Genomic DNA, 14,365 nt, shown 5'->3' with positions numbered 1-14,365 from the left:
CTGCCTATTGGGGTGGTAGGGGGTGATCAAGGTGTGATTCAAGATTACTCCTTTCCTCCAGTAAGCCCGGTGGGCGATGCACATGCTTTTGAAGTTGACTCTATCTTTTACTGGCAGCCAGTGACGGGCTCTTAGTTCAGATTTCACTGATTGCCGGTGGGGAATGCGCAGGAGAGTACGAGCAGCACAGTTTTGGATAACCTGCAGTTTTTTCAGGGTGGATTCTGGGGCTCCTAGGTATAGGGCATTTCCGAAGTCCAACCGGGAGTGCGCAGGTCCTGTGAGTACCAAGGGGCATTTTTTGGTCTCTGTTTAGATTTGAAGTCCTTGAGTGGAATAGTAAGGTCTAGAGAGGAGGTGATCCCGTTATTAAAGTTATCGTTGCTGACAATCGGATCGGGGTTGTTCTCTGGAGCAGAGGCTTCCAGTGTGGATGTCCACAAGTTAGTATTGAGTTGTGACCATTTACGGTCTCAGCTTGAGGCAGGGGGTGGTGAGGAGCGAGATCCTGATGGTGCCCAAAAAAATAGGATCAGAAAGTGGTCCGTCCATGGGAGGGTGATGGGTGGACTAACTGAGATGGGTACAGTTACTAAAGATTGGGTCCAAAAGGTGACCTTTTTCGTGTGTGGGTTGCAGTACTAGCTGGGAGAGATCTAGTGTCAGTAGATTATTGCATAGTTTGGCGGCTGCCGAGTCCAGGGGGTCGTCCAGGTGCACATTTAAGTCACCCAATAGGGTGTAATTAGGTGAGGAACAGATACCACTGGCTACCTCTGGGGCGAGCTGGTTTATAAAGTTAGTCGGAGTGCCGGGTGGTCGGTAGATAAGAGTCCCTGAGAATGTGCAGGTGGGGGAGAAGTCCAGTGAGAAAGTGAGGTGTTCGTAGCTGGATAGGTTTGTTGGAGAGGAGCGGCAGGTGTAGCAATTTTTATAAATGATAGCTATGCCGCCGCCTTTTCCAGAGGAGCGATCAGCTTGAAGTATTTGGTATTCTGCAGGAAGAGCTTGAATGACATCGGGGTCGGAGTCAGTTTGGAGCCATGTTTCCGTGAGGAAAATGGCGTCGGGGTCTTTGTACGAGATCAACAGGGATAATGGTAGATTGTTTGAAAGAACTCTCTGAAAGCCCATCTAATATCTCCATCTGAGGAAAATGTAGTGTTGTTAACTGTAATTGAGTCTATATTATTACGGACCTGATCTGTTTTGGTCTTCCAAGCCAATAGTTTTCCTGCCCCCTCGCCATACTGAAAATGGGCTATCTTACTAGCCTCCCATTTCTGCTGGATTTTTTGGTTCAACACCGAGCCCAGTTGACCTTTCAAAGCTAGTAGTTGGTTATGAAGCGCGTTTAACACGGAATCAGGAGAGGATAGATTGGCGTCTATATCGAGTTGTATTTTTGCTACATCTGCTTCAATAGAAACAACTTCCTCCTTATACTGTTTCCTACGATGTGACGCCTTACCAATAATAAGGCCCCTCAAAAAAGCCTAGAAGGAGTCCCAAACAACTCCAGAGGCCGCCAAACCAATATTAACACTCATGACGTTATGGGCTTCAGTTTTGAGAAACAGGATATCACCTGGGTGTGAGAGTAAAGAGCGATCAAATTACCAACTCCTGGGGGAAATCTCAGTAGGCCCTACAAGTTCCATAGAGACCGCTGAGTGGTCAGATAGGTGTAAAGGGAGATAGATACTACTCTTAACAGAATCTATCAATCTCTGGCTGATTAATATATAGTCTATTCTAGACTGATGATGGTATTTGTAATTCCGAAAGGAGATACCCTGTTACTGTCCTGACCTTACTCTCCAGATATCTACATACCCATATTGTTTCATTGAGCTAAGCAAAAAGGTCCTAGTTTTAGAGAGAGCTAGGGGACGACTGTTAGGTGATTTGTCTAAAGCAGGGTCCAATACTATATTAAAGTCCCCCGCCAAGATAGTTGGCTCAGGAAAAGACAATAGATGTGAAAATATAGACTCTAAAGTTGCAGGGTCGTATTGATTGGGCCCATAATAACCCAAGATTGTAAATTGGGCTCCAACTATCACGACCGATGCAATGGCCCATCTGCCACCTGGGTCGACCGCATGAGATACTAACCTAGCTTTTAACTGTTTCTTAAAGATAAGAGGCACACCTCTATTATTCATGGTTTGAGATGTGGAAACCGAAAAGTCGACCAACCTATTCTTCTTAACAAGAGCAAGCATTTCAGTCTTGGTTAAATGAGTCTCCTGGAGTATAATGACCTGCGCATCCGCGTCTCGAAGGTACTGCATAATTTTATCAGCTCTTGGTTTGGTACGGAGGCCGTTAACATTCCAGGAGGTATATTTTAGACTACCCATACAAACTAACCCAAACTCCACTAAGCCACCCAAGAAAAAGAAAAAGGAGAGTGCCAATATCCTTGCCATAACTGTGACCATAAATCACTAAACATTACCTGCTTAATACCAAACCCCACAAAACTCAACTGGAAAATGAGGACATTTTTGAGTTTCTCCCACACCCCTAAACTCCACTTACCCCAGTGCCCCCCACATTCCCCTTGAAAAACCCTTGCAATATCTAACCGGATCAGGTCCAGTAGATAGCACCCCTCCCCGAGCTCCCACCGAATCGCCCCGTCTCTCACCCAAAATTACTGTGTTTTTATACCATGTATATAAGGGGAAGGCTAGAATTCTCCCAAAAGATAACATAAGATGAGATGGTTATACAAGAATATACTTAAACGCTAAGGAGTTTTCTTTTACCTTTCACCCCCATTTTTTTTTTTTTTTAATTGCATTTTCAACTCTTTTTACTTCATTTAACAACAAACTTTCAAACCAGGTTTAGTAGACCGATAAGAAGAAAATCAGCTTAAAAAGTACTAACCTACTCAGAAAAGACCTTATTGCCCAGATCTAATAATAACTCGTCAGCTGCCTGCACAGATCTAATGTTAAACATCTTATTATTGTGCATTATTTTTAAAGCAGCAGGCAACACGAGTTGGGCAGTTGCACCTAATTTCCTAAATGCCGGGGTCCGTGCCGGAGTCCGTACCCTCTAAAACAGCAGTAGAGGGAATGCTGGAACTGTCGTGCTCGTCAATTAATTCCTCTACCCCGACAACTGCGACAGCTCCTGCTTCTGCGAAAGCTCATGCATCAACTGCAAGCACTTCATTATTAATAGAAGAGTCACCGATAGACCTGCTGGAAGATTTCACAGTCCCCAGAGGATTACCCAGCAGAGTTGATAGATCTACCACTGGTTGAGCCAAAGCTCCGATCGGGCCAACAAGTGCTGCACCCAAATCAGGGGAAACCAATTCACCATGGTGCGAGGGGTTGGGAGATGCCAGTGAGCTTCCCGGAGGGGGGCTAGATGGTAGTAACAATACTGGTTCAACATCACCTTCTGGTACAGATGAGAGAGAGGCCGGCATTGAGGCAGGGACTAAGGCAGGGGCTGCATCCACAGCCAAAGACATAGCACGATCCTCAGAGAGATCAAGCACCTGAGGAACTTCTTTAAAGTAGGAGCGCAGCGAAGGGGTAATTTGACCGCAGGTCCGTCCGCCACCCCGAGGTGGAGGGACCGTCCGCAGGGGCAGAGGCGGTCCCTCCAGTGCAATTGGGATGTGACCGCCAGGATGTGACCGCCACCCTGGCGGTCACATCCCGTATCTTTAACCTTGTGGCGGGTGCTGCTTGAAGCAGCACCCGCCGCAAGGTTAAAAATGCATGTTTTACATTTTACATGTCAATGCGCATCCTAATTTGGCTGACGGTGTCTTGCAGACACCTCCACCAAATAGCCCTCCACACCCTGCGGATCAGCGGCGGACGGACCTGCCGTCAGCCGCTGGTCCCACTGCAATCCCACCACCATCCTAATCTGGCGGTGGGTGATGTCTGTGGCCGCAGCGGTGAATCCGCATCCTCCAGGCCGGCGGTGGCTTCCGCCGGCCCGGAGGATGCGGATTCACCGCCATCCTAATCGGCCCCCTAGTACCGCTTTGAGTTTCTTTGTAGCTCTAGGGGACCTTGTCCATTTTGACTTTACCTCCGTAGATAAAAATGAAGAGGACTTCTTCTTTACCGAGGAAGCCATAGAACTCAGCACGGGGGGGCAGCCTTCACGAGCACCTCTTTCTTTTTTCGCCCACGTTTGCCTTTGTTTTTATTATGGTGAAGAGATAGGTGAGGAGACACAGATGCTGCTAGCACAGAAGGCACTGACACAGATGTTACTGAAAAACATGCAGAATCGGCTTCCTTACCGCTCTCGATTGCACTGGTTACCTCTAGCCCCTCCCCCGTCACGGTAGAGACCATCTGAGCCTCCCTGCATCGGTACTTACTTGTAATTACTAAAATCTCTCAATAAACACAAGGCATCTTTCTAGAACCACCCAACATCTATACACATAAGCTTGATATATATCTCAAAAATACATGCTTCGTTTTTTTCAGCAACCAAATGCGCGGACCCTATGCACATATCGCAATTTTTTTTGTAAAATAATGTTCTTACTTTTTTTGCCCTACAGGTCCCCTATGTTACACCCTGAGCAGACCTAGGGAGTCAGGGTGTGTCTAACCCGCCCCTGTTTACGTTTTGCTAACATATTTCACAGACTTCTTCACCCTCGCTTCTACCGAGGAACAAAATGGCTGCCAACAGTTCCTGGTTTCAAATGTTTACAACCGCTTGACAGCCAATTAGAATTCAGCGCATGATCGGAACAGTGCGCTTATCCTACGAGGCCAATCCTCGCACAATTCCTGGATCCTCCGCGCACATATATATATAAATGACTTTAACCGTAATTTTCTAAGAAACTACTGAGCAGATTGACACCAGATATGCCAAAGGCACAAGTCGGAACTGAGAAGTTTGGAAAATTTCAAGAAGATTCATACATCAACGCCAAAGTTATTGGCAATAGAATGTTGCGGTTAACTACTGCGACCACCAGTAGGTAATATATATATATATATATTCAGTGAAAAAACCATAGGTTTCACACATGTTATAGTTAGCTGGACATTTCACTCATACAAAACCATTGAATTTCCCTTGTTATAGTTAATCCAGCTAACTATAACTCGCGCGCCCGCAATGCACTGCTGATGATGTCACATATTACATCACTCATGACATGGTCAGTGACATCACTCATGATATCACTGATGACATCTCAAATGACATCACTGATGACATCCAGTGAATGGGTGTTTTTCTAAAAATTAAATATGTTTTATATATGCATATCTCAAGGTTCATGGCAGAAGAAATGGGTATATAAGTGTCTAAATGACTGATTTTTTGGTAAAAAATTGATTGTATAACTGACTGATTAAGTGTACTTTAGAGAATACATGGGTTAGTGAGTAATGTTTAAATATATACATTTCTGTTTCAGTCTCTCACTTTGTGTATAAGTGGCTACATGTGTTGGTGAGTAGCTACATGAGTGATACATGAGTGTCTGTATAGGTTAATGTTTGATTGAGTATCAGTGGGAGTGTCTGAGTGTCTGTATGCTTCGTTAGGCGGTCTTACATACTGCATAGATGCATGAATGAATGACTTACTGCTTGTATGTGTTTAAGGTACCATGTGTGTAGGACTGTATGGGTGGTTGAGTGTGTGTGGTGAGTAGCTACATGAGTGTCTATATAGGTTATTATTTGGTTTTTTTACTGTATGGGTGCATGAGTGTGTATATGGGTGTGTTAGTGAATGAATGACTATCTCAATAGTGTATTTATGAATAAGTACATATCTTTCAAACTAGTACATATCAGTTATGTGTGAGTAACTCTATGGATGAGTATCAGTGTGTAACGGGATGACCAGGATGTATCAGTGTATGAGTACATATGATGAGTGAGTACATGTATGAGTGACTGTATAGGGCTGTTGATGAATGATTGGATGTGTGTATAGATCTTGGAATTACTAAATAGGTGTGTTGTAAGTGGCATTGGTATATCTATTGTATTGAAAATGTTAGTTTCTAGTTTTTGAATGTGTGTATCAAAGGTTACATTAAGCTGAGAGGAGGTCTGCCACTCTGGCACAAGGATGATGTCATCAGTGATGTCATTTGAGATGCCATCAGTGATGTCATGAGTGATGTCACTGACCATGTCATGAGTGATGTAATATGTCACGTCATCAGCAGTGCATTGCGGGCGCGCGAGTTATAGTTAGCTGGATTAACTATAACGGGGGAATTTCAATGTTTTGTATGAGTGAAATGTCCAGCTACCTATAACATGTGTGAAACCTACGGTTTTTTCAATGAATTTTCAAGGTTTTCTAAATGCTAATTCCTAACTATAACCTGTGTGAAACCTATGGTTTTTTCGATGAATTTCAAAGGTTTTGTAAAAGATAATTTTTAAATTTACTAATTATTACATTTTTTTCTTTTTATACAAATTTTTCTTTTTTTTAATAAATACTATTTACATATTATTTTTCCCTTCTTTATATTTCACATTTTATAGGTAAATAATTATAAAACAAAGTACAAAAATATTTTTTTTATTTTCAAACTTTTTTTTTTTAATATGATTACAAGGTCCGCGCACCGTGAGTGCTCCGCAAACACACCGTTAACTTTCTGTGCGCTTACCCCCGAAAGCTTTTTTAATTCCAAAAATGTAATATCTACGATTTAATGTACATTTTAAAGGTAGACAATATCGGGTATAATGAAGAAAATGGGTTTTTTAAACTTTTAAGAACAGTATATATTTTTTTTAAGTAATTACAAATCTCGCGAGGGTACATCGCACGTGCACGCATCGTGAGAGCTCTGTCCGCGCACCGTATATGCTTCGAGCGCTTACCCCGAAAGTTTTATAAACTTAAAAACGTTGTATCTACGTATTTATTGTACAATGTAAAGGTACACATTATGTGGGATAATAAAGAAAATGTTTATTTAAAACTTTTAAAGACCGTATATTACTTTATTAAAGCAATTACGAATCTCGCGAGGGTGCGTCCCATGTAAGCGCATCATAAGATGACGTAAGCGCTCCGTAAATAAAACGTAAACGGATTGCGAGATTACGTAAGCGCCCCGTAAACGCTCCGTGAGCGCACCTTTAGATGACGTCCAACCATGTGATCTTAAAACAAGACATTTGATTGGTTTATAATACTTCCTACTCCAATTGTAGAAAGACCCCTCCCATGTTCATCATTCTTCTTTGGCTTTCAGAGAAGCAACATCTTTTTTCTACAGCTCCTGGCTTGAGAAAATTCTTTGCAAATGGCTCAACAAGGAGAGTCTGAACATTCTTCTTCAGAAGAATTTGTTGAAGAGGACCCCCGCCCAACCAAGAAAAAGGAGTCCATAGTGTGGAAGTTTTTTACCTTCCCAGAAGGTTTAAAGAAAGTGAATGCACCGCATGTCACATGCAAAATCTGTGACACGGTATTGTCTAGAGGCAATCCACACAAAAAGTACTCTTTTAGTAGTTATAGCATGGAACGCCATGTCAAAAACATGCACCCCAACAATTGGGCTAGAGCTGTGGTGCGAAGATCACAGGAAAACCAGGACTCTGCTCCAAGCGCATCAAGGGCAGCACCACCACCACCAATACCAACAAACATGATTCCAAATATACAGCCTGAATTTAGGAATTTAGTGGTTCGTTGCATGCATTGCAACCAACTAATTTCTTATGGTCAAGAGTCCATAGAAGTCATTCTGGAAAAGAACAGGAGGCACAACTGCTCCAAATAATTTTTTCTTTTTTTATAATTCCTTGTTCCTGTTGAACAATTGTTTAAAAGTTCATTTTTTCTTAGTTTTTCAAGCAAACCAAAAACAAACAAAAAAAACAGTTCTTTTTAGAACTACCTCTACTGGTCAAAAAAAGAACTCAATTTCTATGCTTGTATGCAAAAGTTTGTCATAGTGAATGTCCAGTGGAATAAGGAAAAGGGATTGACAGATGGAGTGAGCGAAAAAAAATCAGTGAAACTTAGGAAATAGGAGCAGGAGAAAGGGAATGCCAATGATGAACGGAGAAGAAAATATGAAATGGGATAATATGACTTAGATTGAGTGAAAGGCAGTGACAGTGACAGAAGTGATAGGGTGAGGAAAGAGAGAAAGATAAGTAAGAGATTCTTTAAAAAGTTTATTTTGTTTATCGTACTTACCTTATAAATATAATATCTGTGGAAGAGAAGAAACAATTCAGTTATAATGTATATTTCGCAATACAAAATACAAAAATAATTTGTACAATATTTTAATTATTTTATTTTGCTGTTCTCAGAATTTATTGAATTTCACTTAAAACAGTGAGTGCAATACTACTCATCATATGACAGCGGGCAAAAAAAAAAACACAATCAAAAAGATTGTGTTAAAAAAAACCCATACAACATTTGAATACATAATGTAAATATTCAAAAAAAACATATCTTAAATGTTTTTCTCTAATTCGCAATTTCTTGTTTAAGTATGCTACATCTCCAACAATCACAAAGTAATAAAACAATATCACTTATTTTTTATACCGTCTAAATAAACTTCCATACAAGCATGTTCTAACAACATTTCCCCGAAGTAGTCATTTTGTTCTGAGATACTTCTCCTCACGGCCAAATAGTATGTGTAAAGTCCTTAGTTTGCAAATTACTTAATTGTATTCTTAACCTTTCTTTTCCCGACCTTTAGAATCAAAAGTTCCAACGTGTTCTCTACCATCTAACATTAGTAAAACCACTACCTGATGCTACCACTATCTCAAATACAAGTTTTTTTTAATAATTTGGTCACCCTCACTCACAAACTAATTCTGAACAACAAAGTATTCTTTTTTTAACAGCAGTAATCTTCCTAGGCCAATTAATTTTCCTAAAATTTGGGTTACAAAAACACTAGGTAAGAATTTGGTAAGTCAAAAGGCAAACGTTTTTTAAAAGTCAATTGAGTATCATTACAGTGTGTCCAGCCCTTTGGAGATTTTAAATAAGCTGTGTAATGTCCTGATGTTGTAGAAGGACCATCATGGAAGATAATTGCTACAGTTACAAAAGTTCTTCCAGAAATTGATAGTGGGGAAGCCACAACATTTTTAATTGAAGTTGTCAATTTTGTTCCATCAGGTCTGCATAGTTGAAGCATTAAAATTACATACTGTCCATATCTTTGGATAAATAATGTTGATAACATTTCTGAGTCACATTGAGAACAGACCATGTTTTGATTTGCTTCTCTAACTAGATTATTACAGTCTGGTAATGTTAAATATATAAATCTTTCAGTGTGTATGTCAGTACTACTTGAAAACGAACAATTGTCACACTCATGTTGCCATTTATAAGAAAGACAAAAAGACTATCAATATCTACACCTTCATCTTGTAAAACAGCAAGCATATACTTTAGAAATTCCTGACAATCTTGCTGAATATTCTGAGAAAATTGATTTAGTCCAGCACATATGTCTAAAACATTTTGAATATCAGAAACATTTTCTATTTTAGTGTTATCACTGCTACATTTCTCAAACACAGAATTCAATAAACAACAAAATATTTTCTCCCGATTTTCAATAATCTGTTGATGTAAAGTTTCAAGAAAAAAAACAACATTAACCACTACATTTGCATAGCAGTTGACATCAGAACTGCTTTCAAACTGAAATCCAACAACCTCTTTAGTAGTATCCTTTTTCTTTTTGCTTCCAATCACAGGTTCATGTACTTTTTTTCTTTTCTCTACCACTTCACTACATTTTTTCTCATATCTTCTTTTTCGTCCTACCACACGCTTTTCAATTAAAGGATATTGAGGTAAACTTGGAGCATATTCTCTTCTTAACCTGTTATACTCCTTCACACAATTTAGATCTGCACTAATCTTTGTCTCATCAAAATCAATCAGATACAATCCAGATAAAGTTCTAACTCAAGATAAAGCAACATAGGCCATACCCTCTTTGAACAATACTTCCAATATTTACCAAAGCACTATCTACACTTAAACCTTGAGATTTATGAATAGTCACCGCATATGCCAAACAAACAGGAAACTATTTTCGTCGGACATATAAATCTTTCACAAGCAAAAAACGATTTGAACAACGACTGACTTGTTGTACCTCTTCAATTCCATCAAATTTATTTTTAACAATTCAATCTCATCTCTATTTGGGTAATTCACAAAACCAACAACATTACCCATTGCTCCATTCACCAAACCTCTTTCCACATGTAAATTTCTTCGTAAAATAATCCGACAATTTCAACATACATACAGATTCTTTTCTAAACCAGCAGTTTTAGATATTGATTTCTCTAAAGAATCCAATTTTAACTTCAACCTTTCTGACAAAATAATAGTACTTCATTTATGCTCTATTCTATCTTTAGCTTCCAGTTTCTTAATTTCTTGATTTTCTAACTTTAACATTTTTTCATTAAAGATTGAACATTCTTGTAGAGTTGGCATCAAGCATATAACTGACTTATCTTCTGCCACTTTACTCTATATATTCTCTGCCACATCATTTTCATTTGGAAACAAATTTGAAAGTAATCGTGCCTGTAAAGTTTCTTTGGCATGTTCACTTAGTTTTTCCAATTCTTATATCTTGAAGAATATTTCCATAATCAGCATCCTTTGCCTGTCGCATATTTTGAATGAGTTCTGTATATTTGAAATGTGACCATATATTAACGTTTCCAATACTTCCCAGGCACTTTCGGGTGTCTTCATGTGTAACTGTTTTAAATACTGGCTTTCCTTTCACAGGAGTTAGCTGCAGTAGATCTCCAAAAACGATGACGTGTTGCCTCCAAATAACACATCATACTCAGTTTTAAGGATTTGTTGCATTCTTAAATGCACAAAGGCAAGCATTACATTTGATACCATGCTTACCTCATCAATAATGAGAAGTTTCATTTTTTTAAGGACTCTAGAAACTTCACAACAAGCATCTCCAGCTAGCTTGCCAAAGCGCCGGGACGCTCCTTTGGAGTTGCCGTGCGCTATAAAAGAAATAAAGTAACATAACATAACATAACGTAACATAACAGCTTGTGGTATTCTAATTTATTTTCATGTTCTACTGGTAGCATCAATAAACGATGTAAAGTAATCCCTTTAATGTTGTGTGCTGCCAACTCAGTTGGAGCAGTGACAACACAGGAGAGTGACGACTCAGTTCTTTGCTGTAGATATGTTGCAATTCCTTTGATTAGAAAACTTTTACCAGTTCCGGCTTCTCCACTCACGTATAGTCGGACAGGTTGAAATGACATACATGAGCATTCTTTTTTGTCATGACGTAAACCATGCTCAATCTGCTCTGTCACTTCATCATATATTTGTTTTTGCTCAAGATTTAGTTGTTTTTCGAATTCTTCTAAGTTAATTACATCCTCTTGAGCTTGTTCCATGGCTCTTTCCACCTCATCCTTGACTGTGGCTGCTTCATTTTGGATAATTGGTTGTCCTTGTGGATCTTGACTCAACGAAGCAGAACTTTGACTGTCTTGAGAACTGTCTCTAGCAATCTCCGCTGCAATTGTTGCTTCTTGCTGTATTTCGTCGTACAACATTTGCAGATAAGTACTAAAAACAGGACATTCTACACTATTTTTAGATGCGTTGAATGAATCTTCATAACTGTCAAAGTCTCCAAGTAGTTCCTCTTCTGTACGCCATGGCTTAAAGAGTTGCAAAAGAGCTAAATAGTAAAATTCCCTTTTGTCAGGAGTTTCGCAACTCAGTTTTCGGTGATTAATCAAATGTCCTTTTCTTTGTTTCACCAGACATCCTTCACATCCAATCACAGCATATACACCTTTATCGATATCTTCTGTAATATTCCTATTAAAAGTGTAGCTTTGCAGTACTTCATACAGACAAACGCTGTCAAGCTGATTACTTCTATTTGGATAGTATGTATCCAACATGTTTGTCTTCAGAATGTCTGTACTATTTGGTTCTTTCTCTGCTAAATATTCAATTTCTTGAACAGGTTTCAAAACTCGGTTTCGTGTTCTTGTAAGACCTAAACTCACCCAAATGATTGTTCTAGATTTCGCATATAGACTTGCAGATGATAATTGATCAGAACATTCATATGCTCCAATTTCTCAATGAGACAACATCTTCAAACTGTAGCTATACAATGTCTTACTTAGGCTCTTTTCATGAGAATTTTTTTCCCACATTTCCTTTAGTTCCGTCTTTTTAGATTTTGTGATGTAAGAAGTTACATATCGAGCCACAGCAATAGAGTTGTCTGCAACATATTGAATATCCATGTTAGCATTTCAAATGGACAAAATGACTGGGTTATAGTCATTTATGTATTTGGACTCTTCACTTCTTAAATTGTAGGTATTTTTTGGTGTTCTTGTAACAGTATGTCGCAAAGATGACATAAAATTGTTCACTCTTCCTTTTGAAATTACTGGTCGTGGAAATCCAAAACGACATTTGGTATAGAATGTATCCTTTGATTTGAACTTTTGTCGACAGTATTTGCCACAACGATGGCTTTGAAATCGTAAGACTTTTCCTCTTAAGTCCTTATCTTTTGTACTTTTGGGTATATCACATGTTGCATATTCTTCAATGAAAGACATTACAGTGTCATCAGAGTCTGTTCCAAATTTGGGAGCATCTTTGATCCATAATAGCATATGAATATGAGGAGCACCTCTTGCTTGATACTCTTTTCTCCAGAAGAAATCTAGAACCTCGCCAAGAGGAGGATTTTTTTTGTTTGTTATAAAAGATATCATAGCTTCAAATCTATGAATAAAATACCTGCATGCACTACCTGGATCCAAAGAGCACAGTTCTCCAGGTGTCTTGTACTCTATATTTTCTATGTTTGCATTTGCCTCTCGAAGAAATTCAAGTAAATCTTCCCAAGCATACTCAGCACAGCTTAGATTAAGAAACCATGTAGGAGCTCCTAAGTTTCTTAGCATACATTTCAAATCCCCATGACGATGGTACCAATACTCGTTAGTACCACGCTGACATGCCATGAGATTAATTAGCTGAGATTCCAAAACATTGTCTTTCTGTTGGACTTTATCCATAAAGTCCTTTGCCGAAACATTTTGCAGATGTACTCCACTTTTTAGTATATGGTTCACTGCATAAGAAAGTCCAGACAAGTCACTCTCAAACAGAAGATGAAACAAATATGAAATACATTGACGGAACCTCGGATCTTCTGCATATAATCTTGATGTCCGGTATTCAGATGCAGGAATCTGCACAGGTCGGTCATCATATCGTGCACCTTCACCTGTTGGAAATAACTGAGGAAAACAACGAGCTTCCAAGCTTTCTTCCCATACACTAATGGGACTTCCTTTTGCTATTTTCATCTTAAATAATTCAATAGCATTCCCCATTGCTTCTTTGGAATGCAGTGGATGAACACTATACTGTTCATAAATTTCTTCACTTCTGGACACATCCACTTTTTCAATTTGTCCAGCTGACAAATCATTATCCTCTTCTACAATTGTTTCCTCTTCTCCTACGTATACATTTTTATAGTAGTGATTGTTTTTGACCAAATACAACGTTGCCTTTTTGACTTTTCTTACATCCACTAAATCTTGCCAGATTTTCTTACTCTTTGTAGGCACACCATTAACTAGAATAACTAGAGGTTCCTCCTTCACATTTTCAACACCAATTGTCTCAATGTTTTTCTTTAAATCAAGAGGCAAATATACAACTCTTCCCTTTAATCCTCTCTGTAAATCTGAAGGAGGCAATTTCCCTGTCTTAGGCTCCATACGAACAATAGCCTAAAATGGATGCACACACTGAATCAGAATAGTCTCATAGCTATTTAAATCCATCAATTCAGATGGAATATTTACCAACTCAAGATTATTATATACAGCTCTAGCAGGCATTCTATTTTCATTTAATTTATTATTACAATATTTACTAATACGTTGATTACAACCCAAATCAAAACAATTTTCCACCTACAAACAGGTTGCAAAATCTTTCCACTCACTATGATTTTCCTCTTCACTTTTTAAATATAAATCAACTAACATGGTTTGATTTTTGTAATGAGTGAGTCGACAACACACACAAAAAAAGTTAAGCTTTTCACCTGAAATTACCTTAAACTTTGTTATTTCTTGTTCAAAATGTTCTGTATTAAAATTCTGTACATTTTCTACCACATTTCCTTCTATTACTGTATCAGTTTCTGCACTGTCTTCTTCTGGACCAAAGTAACTAGCCTCAATTTCTTCACAGATGTTCTTAACATCTAATTCAGATCCATGCAAAAGAGCACTATTTA

Source organism: Lissotriton helveticus, chromosome 7, assembly GCF_964261635.1.
Source record: "Lissotriton helveticus chromosome 7, aLisHel1.1, whole genome shotgun sequence".
NCBI lineage: Eukaryota > Metazoa > Chordata > Amphibia > Caudata > Salamandridae > Lissotriton > Lissotriton helveticus.
The sequence above is the reverse complement of the archived record's forward strand: the minus strand, read 5'-3'. Positions refer to the sequence as shown.